At 38.7% G+C, this 18,260-nt stretch overlaps 1 long non-coding RNA gene across 1 annotated transcript; it reads left to right on the forward strand.

The window, feature by feature from the left end:
• The first annotated feature begins 11,637 nt into the window (after positions 1-11,637).
• Positions 11,638-17,793, forward strand: LOC148224927 (uncharacterized). The gene is made up of 3 exons (XR_015801764.1): positions 11,638-15,096; positions 15,268-15,392; positions 15,499-17,793. It is a non-coding gene; the product is annotated as an uncharacterized LOC148224927 (long non-coding RNA).
• The last annotated feature ends 467 nt before the right edge of the window (positions 17,794-18,260 follow it).

Below are 18,260 nucleotides of genomic sequence, written 5' to 3' on the forward strand. Positions count from 1 at the left end.
TGATGGGCTCCACATCCATCTGAGGTGATGAAAGATGCACTTAACTATTTGTCGTTATTCAGTTGGTCTTGTAGAGTTATTCATACCATGTTTTCTTACCTGAAAAATGTTGTGGATCAGCTGGGGGAATATGAAACTTACTGAAGCAGGCTATGGGAGCCTTCAGAGGAGCAAGGCTGCCAGAAGACTTGAGAGACAGTGCCCTGCAGCAGAGAAGCTGAGCTGAGGAAGCAGGTTAATGGGCAGTGATAGTTTATACCAACATACCTGTTTGTACAAGTCACACATGCTCTTTCCAAGGGAAGACAGTTTTGTTTGGGTATTTCAGGAAATTATCCCAGTGAAATTAGTGCATGCTTACACTGGTAAGTCTCTATGTTGAGGGTGAGTCCTGCACTTCCCTTCCAGAGTGGGGTGCTCCCACAGTGGGTGTGATATCAGGTTTTGAATATGACTGTTCTCAGGAATAGGCAGAGGAGAATAATTGCAGCTGAGGTATAGAAGCGGCTGATGGGTGGGAAGAGAGCTGCCCCCTGTGTGCCCAAGGTGCTTGGCTGCACTCAGAGAACTCATTTCAGTACCTGCTCTGAATTTGGCACAGGAAGGTGCCTCAGGAACTTTACATGGTGCCACAGGACTATGAAACTGACCTTAAGTGCTTTACGTAGACAGTAAAGTTTACCAAAGAAGAATAAACAGAATATAACTTGAGTATTCTGTTCTATTCCTGATTTAAAGCTTGGTTATGTACCTATCATCCTTCAGGAAAAAAAGAAGAAAATAAATACTTTTCTTTCAAGTGCACTGTCTAGAATTGGCCATGTTGCCTTTCATCTTGCTATTGTGTTTTTCAAGCTCCTATTTCAATGCTCAGGCTTTCATGGAGGGTCCTTTTCCACTGAGATGACAAATGCAAATGTTACCAAGTGCTAATTAAGAATGTGTTCCATGTTCCATTCTGAAAGCTTATGCACATGGTAGGGTTTCCCTTGGCACTTGGTGTGGCATAGCAGTGAATGTGCCATCACCTGTTCCATCAGGGATGTTTGATTGGAACTTGTCAAACACTAGTGTAGGATAACCTTGCTCTGGATTATGCTGAGAGAGGTGTCTGCAGTCAAGAAGGAAATAAAAAGCTGATTGGAAATAAAAAATCTGTTACTGCTTTTCATGTTTATATCATCAAAAGTGTTATCAACACATTTGGGAAGAATACCAGAGAGATTGTTACTGGAGTTAAAATGTATATGTGTATATTAAATCCTTCATTCTGTGAAAATTATACATTTTCTCAACTGGCATCTTTGGCATGTCTTCCAAAAGTATGTGTACTGGGGTGGAAATAAGCTGCTCAAGGCAAGGAGAAGAAAGGAACATTTATTATCCTTCGTCAAGTCTCAAATCCAGCCTTTATGGTGGTAGTCAGATGTTTGCACAATGCTGACAGCTCTTGGACAGAGAGCCTTGTCTTAACTTTGAGCTGGTGCATGTCTGATCACTTTCAACTTCTTGGCCAATAACAGAGGCAGAAAGCAAGATTGCACTTCAGAGCACACAAAGGCTTGTCTGAATTAATGGATAAAAAGCGAAATAGCCACAGCATAAGCATGCTTTGGCTAAATGTGTTATGTTTTTATCTTCACGTTAACAAGTCAAGACACCTGTTTTGTTTTATACATTAATACATACCAGTGTCTCGAGGTTCCCAGGAGCAACAGTTCTAGATGATGTGTTACATTCATTGTGCATTTGACCATAATCAATATAACCTTGATGTGTTTACATAGTCAACTTTTTCACTTGCTTATGAAACAATTAGTTTGGAGGAATTTTCTCCTTTTTGTACAGCTGCATGTTTTTTGTGTGTGAAATTAGTGAATACAGGTACTACACTGCTAGAGTCAGAGGTAGCAACACTACAGTATTTCTGTCTCAATTTTTGGTGGTTTTTACTTCAACGAAAACACACCCTCCCCCCAACTCCTAAACCAAAGCTTGGAATATATATGGCAATGGCAATATATATGGAAAATGTTATCAGCAATGACTGAGTGGCAGATGTAGATGCTTACTAAGATCTAATTCAGTGCATTCTCTCTATTGCATGCATTATGTATTTTCCCCATCTAACTCACATAGCAGATGACTTTTTTGCATTAAGGGTAAAGATTATAGCAAGCTGAATAAAATCAGTGAAGTATAAACTTGTGCTCAACGATGAAAAGAAGTCTGTCTTTAAAAAAAGGGGGAAAATGAAGTGCACATTGCTCCTGCTGTCTGTCAGTTGGGAGTGGTTGCTTAGATCATGTGAATGGGCAACAGCGTGAAGAGCAATGCTTGGATGCAAATTGATAAATCCCACCACTAATACAGACATTTAAAAATGCATTCCACGGAATGGAGTAATTTCTCTGCCATTTTGTTTCTAGAAATGGTGGGAAGCTTTGATTAAAAATTACTTTCTTAACCAATACAAGGTATTGGATCTAATTCTGGGGAAGGCAACCCAGGTATTAAAGCATTAAATCATACAAATATGTTCTTGGGGATATTCCAGTGTGACGCCAGAAAACAAAGTGTGTTTATATAGTAAGAAATGTAGAGATAAACGTGTTTAGTTCCTGGCAAAATGAGCAACAACATTTCCATTTCAGCAGTAGTGTGCAGGTTGAGCTTCTAATAGATAATGTCAAGTAGATGTTCAATTTATGAAACATTTTTTACTCTTTAATTATATTAATTGCCAATCTGATAATTAAGTTAATAATCTTTAAAGTCCTTGAAACAAAAATATCTCCCAAGTATTTTCTTTCTTTACTCCCCTCTTTCCTTCCTTATATTTTTTCTATTAGTCTAGAAAGTTGCTTATGAGGTTCATGGAGAGAAGAATAGTTCTGACTCAGACTAAGCAAGTCTGAGCATGTAGCTTGCTTAACCATTTATATGTTTCTGATTCATTCTGAGCTGCAATCATCACATCTGTACAGCATACACAAGGTTGTTATTTGTAGGCTCAAAAGTAGAGCCAAAATGAAAGAGGTGAACTGAATGGTGCAAATATCTAATTGAGTTAATGGATAATTTAAATATGCCTGAAATTAGTTCCACTGTATGTATTTACATGGAGGAGGTATTTTTGTTTTATGTCCGGTTTTCTGATTCTGGTTACTTGATGCCAAGCATTATAAATGAGGGCCTTTCTCTAAAGTGTAAAACTGATTAAATGTTAACATTAGTAATCACAACATCAAATTTTGCCATAAATCTGAATTCAAACATAGAAATGCTACCATCCCATGTTATAAACAAACATTCTGCTCTTCTTTTTGCAGAAGCTTCTTAGACATGGAGTATATGACAAATCAGCTGCCAGGTGGCTGGCCTGGTGAAGGTGGTGCACTCAGCAGCAGGACTAAGGTAACCTGCAGATTTCCCCAAAATGCCTCCACTGGTGGGCTGGGGGCACTGGTAAGCACACAATGACACAATGAGTCCGTAGATGGAACAAACCTTCACAAGTTGTCTCATATGTTTATATTTCAATGACAGTAGTACAGAAAATGCTTGTACAGTTGATATTTAGTAAGAGTTTTCATGGCTTTCCTTCTGTTTTGTAGGCTGCTGAGTTAAGAAATTGAAAGTAGTTCTGTTGAGGTTTCACATGCATACTTGAGTAGGCGGTAGATTTTGCTAATTGTTTTTAATCAGATTAATGAGGAATTTATTTTCTGTTGCTGTGAGTGACTACTGCAGTGATATAACTTCTTTGGCACCAGAGATTTGAGCATTATTTTCAAAAATCATGTGTTATAAACAGGGTGAGTAGTAACTAATTGGACATTTCATAAAGATTTTGTTTACTGGCATATGGATGATATGACACACGTAATGTATATGCAGTATTGCCAACTGTAGGCATTAGAAATCATGAGTCAGACCCTTAAAAGTCTTGAAAGTGGTTAAGAAAAAGTGACAATTAACTTCTGTTCTTAGGGCCCCTAGGGTAACATGAGTCAAGCTTGCGACAAGGCTTGTTTGAGACTGTAGGAAGGAAAACTGAGGGTTTTGACTAATCACGTGTCTTTTAGAGTTGGAGCTTTAGAAAAAAAAAAAACAAGCACAAAGCCTTGCAAGACTGGCAATAAAAGGATGATTTGGCAATGCTCTAATAGAGCAGGATGTCATTAATCTGAAAATAATAATAGACTGAATTTGTTTGTGAACATCTGTGTGAACATAACACAAGCCTCGGATAGTGAGGTTTTCTGGGTAGGACAGTTACATCTGCTGGTCTACAAAACAGGCTGCCTTTGCCAAAGGCATAAACCTAAATTTGTAGATTCAATTTTTTAATTGTTTGGAATGTCTATTAATAAAATGAGAGCGATAAATTGTTTACCATAGTAACAGAATTATGTTGTGCATGATGATGAAGTTGATGAAATCATGCATCAGAAGAAAATAAGAAGTTAACTGTTTCTATGTGGTAAGTGCAAACTTCATATGTTGTTTATGTTGTTAGACCCACTCATTGAATTATTTGTCTCTCGTTGTGACAAGATAACAAGTTGTTGCTGTTACCTTGATGGAGTTGTAGCTCTGGTAAGGGTAGTAGGTATCTAAAGAAAAATATAGGCTGAGATCATATAAGCTAAAGAGAGCAAAATCCTTTCTTTTTCCAAATCTAGCACAGCAATCTGTATGGCTGTGGTTGCTGAAGTTTTCTCCAGTAAAGTTATTTAGACATCAAAAAGACAAACTGAGCTTTTGGCACCCCTGTCAGGCTTTCAAGGCCATGTGGCATGTACAGATTGAGCAGCAGTTTTGCACTGGTATCTGCTGGAGGGCACATGCCTCTTGCCAATGGCAGTGCAACCTGTGGTACAGGAAGAGCAGCTGCTGTGGCAGGAGGAGCAGGCTGGAAATGCTGTGGCAGGTCCTTTAGATACAGTGGTTTAAAGGTGGATTAGACTATGGGAGATGTGGGTTTGGTGCCTACTCTACCTCAGAAGTTTAGCTGTGCACTCTACACACCGTGTTGCATGAGGCCACCCTTCAGACCACTCCTAAAAAAGTCTCACTGCACGGAAAGGGCTGCGAGAGCCACAGGGAAGAAGATTTTTCTTTCTCGTTGAGCTAGAGAGTGATATTTCCACTTGCATGTTCTGATTTCCCCATACAGCACTTGGTTTCCTTTTTATTTTTTGCACACCTTGAGGACAGCTTTGCTACCAGGCTGCTAGGAGACACAGAAGTAATTTCTCTGAGAAATACCAGGGCCAAGTTGTGAGCATTTGGAGTGTGCCAAAGTCCCACTCTGCAATTCTGAAATTTGGGTTCTTCTGGTAAAGAGCCAAAAAAAGCCCCCAACCTACCTATGCCCCAAACTTGTTTGTTCTGTTGTTGCTCAAACATGTAGGGTAGAATTCTGCCCAGCAAATAGGGACCATGGATCTGAGATACCCTTGTCTGAACAACTTCTGTAGTCCTTGGAAAGAAGTAGTACTTCAGGTGTGTCTGATCTTGCCCTGAAGTGGGTGTGGAGCACAGGCTCTTGAGCCACACCACCTACTCTTTGCATAGAGAATCTAGAGTTGAGAGCTCAACACAGATGCTTAGGCATACATTTACATGAGAGAGTCCCTCCATGTACTGTTTATTATAAATTTAAACTGATTGGAACATTCTAGAGTTTATATTTCATGGGTTTGCTCTCCTGTATTAAAGGCATTTTTGTAAATATAAATCACTTTCATTCCAAGCCCAGGAGAGGTTGGCTGTTATTCTATCTAGTTATTACAAGAGCGTTCAGAGACTTATGGCATGAGAAGAAAGATAGAAACTTGGAAAAAAATAAAGCACAGAACACATGAAAAACAACTGTTAGTTGTGGAGGAAGAGAGCTGGCAAATAACTGGCTAATGTGCACACAACGTGGAGTTGAAAGCAGGCAAACAACAAGTACAGAGCAGGTAGGATCAACACTGTGTTTTTACCTGCCTCTGCTGCAACATTTAGCCCATGGTTGGTTGCTCGTGCCATGCTGGCAAGCATAGGCAGTCAGTGAAACCTGTGCTTTCTCAGATCCTGCAGCAGAGACCCTATGCAGAACACCTCATAGCAGTTCTTGCTAAAGCACTGTGAAAGATAGTGCTGCTGAGGGAAAAATAAACCTCAGCTCAAACATCCTTCTTGCAGTAGGACTGCATTCTTCAGTCCCATACCAATCACAATTTTTAATTGCTCACATCAATCGTTGCTTTTCTGCTCAGGAGCCTGTGATGCAAAACCAGTAGAGATGCAGCCTGGGTTCAGTCTTGCCTCTTTTCTCACCTAGACTGTTGCATCAGTGTGAGAGCAGCCTTGCTTTTTGTACTTCATGGATTGAAGCCACGTGTGGGGATTTAAGTATTCAATGACCTTAGGGATAGGTAGCAGCACACAGACTGCCTTGTTATGAGGCTGCCCTTTCCTACCTCCACCTGGCTTGGAGGGAAATTGCCTCTGGGTTGGTGCTAGAAGAGACTTATTGTGAGGTAGTGTTTAGATTTGGGAAAATAGCTGGTGAATGAGGTAGATGTGTGGTCCATATGGTGCTGTGAAAGGGATTGAGTGCAGGTAAGCTGGGGGCCATCACGTAGAATTAAGGACTGGATGCAGTACATGGTTTTATGTGGCTTTCCTTAGGATTTGCTGTAGGTTGGTTTTTGAGCCACTTATGAAGCACTGATGAAGAGACTGCAGGGCATTGAAAGGAGTTCTTTCTGAATATACATTTTTCCAAATACTTTATTTCTGTCCTTAAGCTTAAGGCCACACAAATTCTAGCCTGACACTGTGTTTGTCATATGCACAGACATTTGGTTGAAAAACAACGCTCACCACATTTTGATGTGTTTTGATTCTCCCTGTTACGTGCTTTTTTTAATATGTAAACAATTTTGAAGTCAGTTTATCCTTAGGCTATGTTAAAAAAAAAAAGAAAAGAAAAAGATGCAGCAACACTTATATTTGGAATCAGTTGAACCCTAATTTAGCTGTTCAAGTGTTCGGTTACTTTAAGAAATAGACTTGTGAGTAGTTATGAGAGCTAACAAATCTCAAAACCCCAAGTATGTTTCCTTAAGTCCATATGGGTCACCTGTGTATTGAGCATAGGTGAAAGGAAGTGGTAAGAAATTGAAGAGGTTTGATGGAGACTTGCTTGTCCAGAGTGGAGCACTTGATGCCTTGGCAAACAAGCGCTGAGGGTTGCATTGTGGGGGTGATGATGGAAATCAGTGTTATGGGCCAAGAAGATCTAGAAATGTAGAGGAACTGCTCAAAAATAAGGTGAGAAGTGGAGTTTGTGGACATGCAGTACATGCTTTCCAAACTGTGATGGATGTAGGCTTCTTTCTCACTACAGATGAAATAATGAAAAATTCATAAGGACAAGAAACTCATTTTCTGGGACAGTAGAGGTGCAATTAGATTAATATTCAGAAGATTGTAGTCCCCACCTGGGATTTGAACTCTGGATTAGAAGATTAAAACTGAATCACCATATGCTGCTCAATCTCTGTGTGTAATTTGGTAGTTGTTCCTCTAAATAATTAATTAGATAATGCTCCCTGTCAAGTAATCAGTTTGGGGTTCACTCAAGGAGAAGTAATATAAAGTCCATCAAACCAGAGAGGATTTTATTAGGACAACCATGATTAAAGTTTCAAATTCTAAATGAAGTCTTCTTAATTATGCTGTTCAACTGCAGAGAGAGAAACATTTAGTGTACTGATAGATTACAGAAGTCATCTCCACTTTCTTTGATTTCGTCTCAGAGCAGAACAAGGAGAAAATTCACGTCTTCCTCTTGGAAAAGTGAGTTTGACAAGCCTTGTGGAGTTATGAGTGGCAGACCTGAAAGCACAAGAGCAAATCAGTCAAAATATTTTTAAAATAAAATTCTCTCTCCTAGTTTTGATGACACTATTTCCTTGAATGCAGGGTTGTGTTAGGTATTTTTTCAGTCATCTTATAACATTTATTGTACTTCAGCTGAAATGATACAGAGCAAAGTGAAGTCAGCACCTTTGCCTCTGATAAATAACTTGAAAATTATAAGTGGCTATAAGGACAGGGAGATGCACAAACTTTCAATTTCTGAGTACTGGGATTAGCAGTGGTCGTTCACTTGCCAGAGTGGAGTGTTTTCTGCATTGGCATCTCATGGTGACCCTGAACAAGGCACAAGGCAATGTGAACAGCAAGGAAGGGTCTGGGTGACTTGTTTGTCAAACATTTTCTAGGCTCTCTGCTTCATGGGGAAACTGTCATTTTAAGAGAGTGTTATTCTAGAAGAGAGATATATGTGACCAGCATTAAACTCCTTTTTATGGTTTTTAATTAATTCATGCTTAATATTTGGCTGGAAATACTAAAAAATTAGTTTGCATTTCTGTTTTCTAGAAGAATGGGGAGTTGCAATTTTATACCAAGAAATCATTTGAAAGGAAACATAAATGCTGAGCTAGTTCTCTTTTCATCTCACCTGGAGGAAGAAGAGATAAGGAATAAGATTTCCACATCCTCTTCTGATAGCAAAATTCTATATCTTCAAATAAGCAAGAGTAAGCAGCTGTCATTATAATAGTGAAAGTAAACATTTATTATGCTATGCATAAGTCCTATAAATCTAAATTTCCATGCAGTATGTATATCAGTATGCTTTATATAGAAGTGTGTATACTGCCTTTACAGTACAGCAAATACAGAACCCTTCATTATGTAAGTAGTCATATATAGCCAGATATGCTACAGCCACATGGGCTGATGAGAGCCCAAACAAATTTTGTTTCTTTCTTTGATTCATTTGTACTTTAACTAGGTAATGCAAAAACTTTCTGCAAAAATCTGAGACTTTCAACAAAGGAAATCCAATCAAAACAATTTCTTTTAAAAACCCATAGTAATAATTGCAGTTTTAATTAAAAAATAACTGAAAAATCAGAAACCAAAGCACCTATGAGGGGTAAAACAGCAAAGTGGAGCTTGCTGGGGGTTAGTGTCAAGCCTAATACTCACTTCTGTTCAAATGACCTAAAATAATAACAGAAGAAAACTTGCACATCAATTAAATTCACAGATGGTATCCAGAGGCTTCAAAGAAAGCAGAGACAACAGATAAACCACCAAATAAACTAGAGAGTTTAGAGAAAAAAGGAGCATTCAAGGACAAGATGCAACTTTGATACATGTAAGGTTCTTTTGTGGATTAAGAAAAAGCTAAAAATGCAAATGTGTTCACAGAAGAACACGGACACTGATTTCATCAGGAGACAGGGACAGTTTTATATAACTGCTCCTCACATCCAGTAACCAGGGGCAATTAGTTTAAATTCTATTTAACAGCAGTTTTTGGTCTTACAAGCTCTGTGCCTGAGGTCTGCAGAGAAGCTACAGGATTTTGTTTTCAGATGCTGCTGGATTAAGAGAGCAAAACTTTTTGCATTTGTTGTTCCCAGTTTTTGTCAGTACTTGTACTTTAAAAGGATGAGGTTTGGCTGATGTTATGTTTTGACATTGGTGGGAGATTCGCTTAAACAAAATCAATTTGCCAACGAAACTTGACTTTGCATCCATGTTTGATGTGGTGGGTCTGTGTGTGATTAAATATATCTTTATCCACCTGTTGGCTTCCAAATCTGCAACATAACCTCCTTGTTTTGATTTGGCACATATAGGGCTGATTGGAAAAGCTGTCATATTTAGCGCAGGGCTGTAAAACTGCGTAAGTTTGTTATCTTTGAATAAAGGACAAGCAAATAATATTCTGCCAGATGAGCAGGTAGCCAGGAAACAGATGACCAAACTGATTTCTGGGTAGCAAAGGACATTGCCTGAAACAGGGCACTAGTACTTATAAAATTATTTTACAAGCAACCTTTTTTTGATTACCCGAGAAAGACAGATGTAACTTGGCTCTAGGGACCAGAAGAGATGGGGCTCCAGCAAAGCCCTGGAGTCTCTGACCACCAAACATATCCAAAAAAGTGATGGAAAAACTGAGGCAGTGATTCAGTTGTTGCTATTTTTTAAAATTTGATTTTCTGTATAACTTTGTTTCATGCACTGACTGAATAATGTGATTTTTTTTCTTTTTAGACAACAGTTGGCAAAATTTTATGTGCTTCTATTTCTGTAGATCCCTGAAAAATAAAGCAATAAACTAGTACATCTGTAAAGGTAGCTGCATGTATCAGAAACTTGGGAAATATTTTAGTGGGAATATGGAGGAGATCAGGCTGTGAAATGAGGCTGCTCAAGGTCTAAGATTATTGTTATCCTCCCAGATAAGGGTATGCACATTACTACATGACAATATCTAAGGCTATGGGCAGCCACTGCAGTGGCCATGTGAAGTTGGATAGTTATTTAGGAAATAAACAAGACATAGGGTTATTATTGTTATTATTCATAACAATATAGTAATAGTTATAGTAATAGTATTATTATTAGTAGTATAACTATAATTATTCATTTTTATTATCGCTTTTTACAGTTTGACAAATAGTCAAAGCACTGCTGCTGCAGGAATGAATGCAGTTTTGCATTTAAAATGGTTATCTGCAGGGTGGTGGGGAAGGCAAGTCTGGTAGCAGTCTGAAGGGCCTGTGGTTCAGGTCTGCCATTATTAGCCCAAATTTATAAAGGTTTGAGGATCCCTAGCTGACTAGACTGAGTAATTTTTCATATTAAAACCTAAATTTTGATCCTTACCATTCCTTAAGCTAGCACTTTAGGCATACAGATTTTCATATTCCTGTTCACCAAGTATTAAATACTTTCTTTCTGTGCACACAAATAGCTGTTAGAGCAGTGGTTAGAAACCAAGCCTCTATACTTCTGATCAAGTTTCCCAGTCACTGGTTATAAGATTAGGCAGCTTCTCTCTGATTTTTAATCACTTTTTGCCCAGGAATATGACTGCAACAGAAAGGGAGAGGAACATCTTGAGCATAAAGCCTGCAGCAGGATGGTTGGGATAACAAGTGAGACCTGTACACAGTTTAGTAATTTGGCTAAAATGGAAGCCTCCTGCTTCCCTGTCACACAGGCAATGACTTTTCTCTGTGTTACCCAGGCCTGAGTACAATGTACAGCTGCAGTGCAGGAGAGGACTCCAGCCTAGAAGTTCCAACCTGATGCTAATCCCAAAATCCTCGAGGTTAGAAAAGTCCTTTAAGATCAAGGCAAGCCATAAGCCTAGCGCTGCAAAGTCCACCATAAACCCTGTCCCTGAGTGCCACATCTACACATTTTTTTTAGTATCTTAAGGGCTGGTGACCCAACCACTTCCCTGGACAGACTGTTCTGGGGCTTGACAAACCTTTTAGTGAAGCAATTTTTCCTAATATCCAATCTAAACATTCCCTGGCACGATTTGAAGCTAATTGAACTGTGACTCAGGTGTGGCCACATGAGTGGTGGGCTCTCAGGGTACCTCTCTAAGGTGTCTCTCAGCAAACCCTGGAGCATCCTTGCTCCCCAGCTCTGCCTGTTACAAATCCAGTGGAGGTGGCACTCAGCAGGAAGGCAGACACTGCAATGACTGTTGCTCCAAAACCTGAATCCCTTAACACATCTAATCCATGGGTCTCTGACTTACAGTGCAGATAATAGTGTAGAAGAGATGCTAAAAACCAGCAAGTTACTTAGACAATGCAGTAACAGAAGGAAGGTGAGGATAGCAAACCTCTCTACAATTGCATTTTGCTTGCTTTTCATTCTTCACAACAATGGGACATCTGTATAGTGTGACGGAAATTTTCCCCATTTGATGGCCAAAGGATGCCACTTTTTCCAATGCAAATTTTTGGTTTTTTACTCCTCAAAACCCTTCTCTTGTTCCATGTCTTCTGGGTGCTCTGTGGACTCTGCAGATTTGCCTGTGGGATGCCCCTGCTCACCTCCCTCCTGCTGGCAGGGAAGGAACGTAGGCTGCAGAGGAGCCACAGAGGAGTAGGGCTGGTAGGATGGATGTGGCTCAACAAACCTTGTTGTCAGTCAGCAGCCTGCGTTTTTGAAGCAGAGGTTATGAATGCTGGTGTTTTGTGTGTTTTCTGGAAATGGCTGCTGTGAGAATCCCAGTTCATCACAGCATTAGCAGGTCACAAGCATAGACTTGGTGTACTTTTGCTTCTGCACAGCATGAGCTCCTGCACCATGAACCTCATTTCTGCAAACCTCTATAAAGGTTAGGTTGTACATTTTGAAATGTACTTCATTTTTTAATAACTATAATTATATAACTTTATTCCATAGTATGTTATAGAAAGAGTTTGACCACTAGCTAGCTTTTTGAAGTACAGCTTTAATGGCTGGACTGTTGTTAAAATTATAGTTTCACTTTTAGTGATAAAGGACCTCTGGATCTGCTAGCCTGGTGATTTCATGTGCTTTTTTGGCCTACAGCTGTTAGTAGATTTCAAAATCACCATTTTGATAAAATGTCTCAAGGAAGATTTGTTTTATTGCAGACTCGTTTTTCATATTTTATTTTCTCTGGTGATTATAGCAAATCTAACTGTTTTCAATTTAATTAAAGTATCTTAACTTGGCAGGGCAACAAAATAAAAGATATAGGAATTTTCAAATACAAAAAAATGTAAATGCTTATTGTGAAAAAAAAATCTTATTTCAAGTGAAATGACAGGCTTTTCTCATATATTTAACCTAAGTTTTAAATCACTAACTAAGGGCTAACTGTATTGCATAATTAAGCAAATCTTAGACAGTTCCAATTATTTTACTAGAACTTGAAATGTATTTCAGGCTTTCTGAAATGTTTTCTCAATATATTGGCTTTTTCTTTTAAATAGCAGCTAGGAATAGATAGCAGTGTACTCATATTAAATCTGAAATGAACTATGTTCTTCAGAGATGTACTGCATTATTTTTAAATGATGCATTTGTGGCAACACTATAATCTCACCAGTACTACTGGATTGTGTTGTTCTAGGGCTTTCTGTGTTTTATGAAGTCACTGCCTCTCAGTCTAAGTGCATCACTCTTTTAATTGATCTCCATATAAAAGCTGTCCATATTTTTAGAGTTACAGCTGTAAGCACCCTGACATAGAAGCATATACACTGCTTGTTTCAGAAAAATTATCTCCTTTTCTGAGTATTTTGCCAGAACCTCTTGCAAAGAGTGAACATGGAGTCAGCAGAAATACCATCTAATGATGATGTCTTCGCCCTCTCAATGGGTAATGTGCTTGGGAGTGAAAGAAGATTTTCAAAAGGTTTCATACTATGTTTGTGTCTGAAAGTTCAGGTTCACAAAAGCATTTCTCATTGGTCTAGAAATCTCAGGCAATCTCTTTGTTTTATCTGCTAGATGATCTCCAGCCCTGCTGAAACATCCTGAACACAAAGTAGTTAGATATTTCTGGTTCTGAACTCTGAAGATGAGATCTCTAAGAAGTATCAGATAGTGAAAGAGAGGTAATTCCATCTTTGAAAATAAAGAGGTTTTTTGGGTTTCTTTCAAAGTTTTAAGTATTTGTCAAGCTTTGAGTATCAAGTACTGTATTTTATATATATCTCTATAGATACACCACACTTCTTTTCTTGTGCATGTGACCAGGCAATGGAACAGTTTGCCCATAGAGGTTGTGGAGCCTCCCTCATTAGAGGTATTCCAGAACCATCTGGATGCAATCCTGTGCTTTGGGATGATCCTGGTTGAGCAGGGAAATTGGACCTGATGACCCACTGTGGTCCCTTCTAACCTGACCTGTGCTGTGATTTGGGACTTATAATGCTTGCTCAGTGTCATAAATATATTGAGCAACTCAGCTGAGCAAGACAGAGCCACCTCAGAAAGGCGACTAAAATAATGACATAAACCCAATTTTATGTGCTGGATATTTTGAGGGGGTTGTTTGATTAGTTTGACATAAGACAAGTTCAAAGATTACAAAGAATAATTGGTAAAACTTCAGCAGGAATTTAAATGCAACAGAAATCTCTGTCTGTGCTCCCTCAGAGACACTCCAGCTGGGACACTGCAGCTGCATGGAAATATCAAACAGCTTCTTAGAGTGACTTGTGAAAAACTGGCCAGAAAAAACAGTAGACTGGCACTGGTAGACTTGGTCTTTAAATTCTTGCTTTTCAAAATACTGGTGAATCTAGAAGGCCATCAGAAAGGTTGATCATTGCTGAATTATCATCTTTATTTACAATAAATGTCAATTTTATTCCAGAGGATGCTGTGGCAAAAATTTTGCCATGACAATTACAGAGTTCTAGTTTTCAATAATAATATTAAATGCAGAACACAAAGAAAAACTCAAGTTGTACTTGAAAGTGCTTTATCAGCACAAGACATTCAAGACAAGAAAATATTGATTTGAAAAACGGCAATTGATTTACCTGTTCAGTAAAAAGTCTCGGAAAACATGAAAGCTACAGCTCATAGAGAAAGAGAGAGCAGCTATTCAGTGCCCTCTGTGCCTTTTCTTAAAGGATTTGGGGCATCCTTCCTCCCACTACAATAGTGCTTGGTGCTATACAAATATGGCTTTTTTTGGGTTTTAAGCTTTGTTTTGGGTTTGGTGGGGGGGTTTTGTTGTTTATTTGGGGTTTATTTGTGGTTTTTTTTGGTAAAGTACTGCATGGAGATGGCTAAGCAATACTCCTGTCTTGAGATTTCTGGACTTACACATTTGCATGCTTGGAATATTGTCTTGGCATCCTTGCCTTTATGCAAAGTGAAGTGAAGCATTGGCTTAAATTTAACTTAGCTGCAAGAAAGGCAGTTTTATTTGTAAGTTAAATTAAGTTAATATATGCACTCTGACATGTCTCAAGGCAAGTGAAATTCTTTTTTTTAACATATTTACATAATTTTCTATGCCTTTTGCATCTTGTTGTCATTCCACCTTATATTTCTACGTTTCCTGTATCTCAGAGAACACACAAATGGAAAATGAAGCTAAAAAGCTTTAAAGAAAAACCTTAAAAATCTTCTATTTGCATTCTGGAAAATGGCTCATTAATTACAGCTGGAAATATGAAATGTGAAAGACTGCCAGCAGAGTCAGCTCAGGTTTGTGACAATGATAATTTTGTGACTTGCATGGTTTTAGTCTCCCAGTAGATTCCCTCCTGCTCACAGAATAAGTGAATAGTGAGTAAATGACTTCTAACAGTTGCCAGGTAGCTTGGAGCACAGTGTTGTGTACTAAAATTATGTTTATTTCCATGTTCTTGGATCCAGTTTTAGTTTGCCTGCCTGGCATCAAAACTGTCAGATGAGTGACCCCCCCATTCCTAGTCTTTGTTTTATGCTTGAGGATGATACAGCTGAAGCAGGTTGACATTACAACTCCCATCTATCACATGGTAAGTGCTTCTTCACAGGTCTTATTTGAGCAGACTGAAGGACAAGAGGTTTGGAAAGGTAAAGTCCCCACTAATGCTGACAACATTCCCATCACTCTTAATGCAGGCAGGAACCTGTTAGAATAGGAGACAAACCAACCCTACTAATGAGGAAGATGGATATGTGGCAGGACGGAGTCATCAAAATGAGAGGGTGAGACAGACCCCAAACCCCTGAAGGCGAAGTGGAAATATATTCTGGGCTTAGGAAGATATTGAATACCAATTGAGGACCAAAAAAGTAGTAGAGGAAAAAATTAATGATGTTTCATCTAGTAGAAATAAATAATAGCATCAATAAAAGATAAATATTTTATTCCAGTCTATACAGGTTGTCAATAACAACATATTCTCTCATTTTTATTGCTATTATTTAATAACTCTTAAGCAGGAGTGGCTGCAGATGAGAGCAGTTGTTCCTTTTATGGCTGCATTTCATTATTTTGATCTTCTTTAGTTAAAAATGTGAAATGTGAGTCGATCTGACACTATAATACATTGCTACATCATGCTAGTAACTCCATCATGGCAGGGCTGGGACCTGCAGAGTGCACAGAAGTGTAAAGTCTCGATTTAGATAAATGAAGTACTTATGTGCAACAGTGCTTACAACAATAATGTTATCTGAGAACGATAGCTAATGCATATGGTACAATTTTTATGAAATGTATGAATCATCTGTCTTTTGGGGAACTCATTGTAACTTCCTTCTCCTGATTCTCTGTTAATGTAGCAGTATAATTTCTGTTTCTCACGTGTTTTTCTCAATGGAAAAAGAGCAGCAAACACCAGCATTTAATAATCACAGACTTCAGAATGCAGCACAAGCTACAAAAGCATACAAATAGGCTGGGAGCATGCAGAGTTATGGAGGAAAGAACAGCGTGTTCCTCAAAATTTGCGAGCACCCCTTTGGAGGAGTGCTGTGAAGGAGAGCTGCCATGGAGGTTGGCACCAGTCCATGTGCCAAGGCTTGCTGTGGATTATTCTGGACCAATGGCTTCCCCAGCAGTAGATGCTATTGAGATTTCTCACACAGCTTTCATGTTCCATCCTTTGGAAAGATCTTTGGAACGTGTTCTGGCTATCAGGGAGTGAAATTTTTGGGTGGGCTGCTTGCCTGGTGTATAACAATCTGGGCAGAATGGATACCTTTGGAGTTCTACAGTTCAACTAGCAATTGATTTTCTCTGGAGACAGGATTAGGGCTGCCAAGACAGTTTCTTGGCCCAGTTATCATTTACACTGTGGGCTCCCCTTGGAAAACCATGCAGGCATATCTGGGATGTCTCAGCACAGGGTGGGTTGACTATTGTCTGATCAGGTTTTGTGTCTTTCATTTGTTTATGCCCACAAATAGACCATATAGTTCCAGATGAGAACCTTATTGAAAAACTATGACTACTTGTTTTCCAGGAAATCTATAAAAATTATGAATAAATCCTGTTACATTTTTTTTTCCTGAAGGATATTTACTAATGTTTTGTCCAGATTGAGCAAGGAAAGCTTACTCCTTTTAATTTCCTATTCCACATCTATAAGGTAATGGCTACCAAAGTAGAACAAGAGTGGCATAACCCAAGAATGCTTGGCATTGCGAAGTCCCAAGAGGGCTGAAGGCTCAGCAACCTTTTCCCATAAGGAAAATAGCATAAATTTAAAATTAAATTAAGCATATTGGAACAAAGAGCAAGTGTGAGTAGAAAAGAGTTGTTAGGGCTTACTGGGGTGTAAATTTTCTAGATTGAACTAATTCAGATTTCAGAAAACTCTGAATGTATTTGAGCATTTATATTGTCAACTGCAAAGCCTGTGAAGTCAGTACAGTCCTTCTGTTGTCTCAGTGGTCTGTGAATTAGGGACTTGCTGGAGATCTGGATTAGCCGGGCTGCATGCAGAAAACATTCTTGCATGTTCAAATCCCATTTCACCTTTCTCATGTCTCATTCTCCCCTAAGGCCCATTGCCTGTTTAGGAATCATAATTACAAGAACCACAAATAAGCCGTGTTTTTCATGTTGCTTAATTTTTTATATGTGGAAAACACAGGAGTGACTAAAAGGGTAGTGATTAGAGTCTCAGGTTGAATGCAACCAAGTTTCCCTCATCTCTAGTTAGACTAATCAGAGAGACTTCCTTTTTGTTTGGCACCTTTTATTGCTTTACTTTAGTGATATCTCAAAGCATTCATTTGAGACAGTCTCTGCCATGCCACTACTTCTTGAGAGCAGATTTAGTCTCACTTTGGCAAGGAGATTCAGTGTGCCTAACATTGCTGCTGAAATCCCTCATGCTGTCAAAAACTGGAAAATAATCTCTTCCCTATGCCTTCTGCCACATACACAGATGTAGAAACACATCCTGGGGGCAAAATCATGAGCATGCTAAATCCAGCAGGGCCGTTAAGGTCAGGATGGAATAGCATATACATGTCTCATATATATATATATATATATATATATATATATATATGTATGTATGTATCCAGTACAGATAGGATTTTTTGTGAGAAGAAAAACAAAGTAAAAACACAGGTGGTAATTTGATGAATTTATGTTTTTGAATGAAGAATAACTAGTTACCACCAAAGTTATCTTATCCAGATGATAAGCTGCTTAACACTTTGATATATTTGATTTCTTTAAACTCAATTAGTTCTAGTTTTGTCATAAATAATACCTCTTTTTTAATAAAGATTTTTTCAAAGCTTCCAAGTGAGGTGAGATTCATTAGACATATCCAAAGATGTTGATTCTCACGCTGGTCAGGGCTTGAAATATGTGGGTATGTTAATTCTAGAGCTGATTCCTGTCCCAACCACTGCCCCAT

This window comes from Sturnus vulgaris, chromosome 2, assembly GCF_052056855.1.
Source record: "Sturnus vulgaris isolate bStuVul1 chromosome 2, bStuVul1.hap1, whole genome shotgun sequence".
NCBI lineage: Eukaryota > Metazoa > Chordata > Aves > Passeriformes > Sturnidae > Sturnus > Sturnus vulgaris.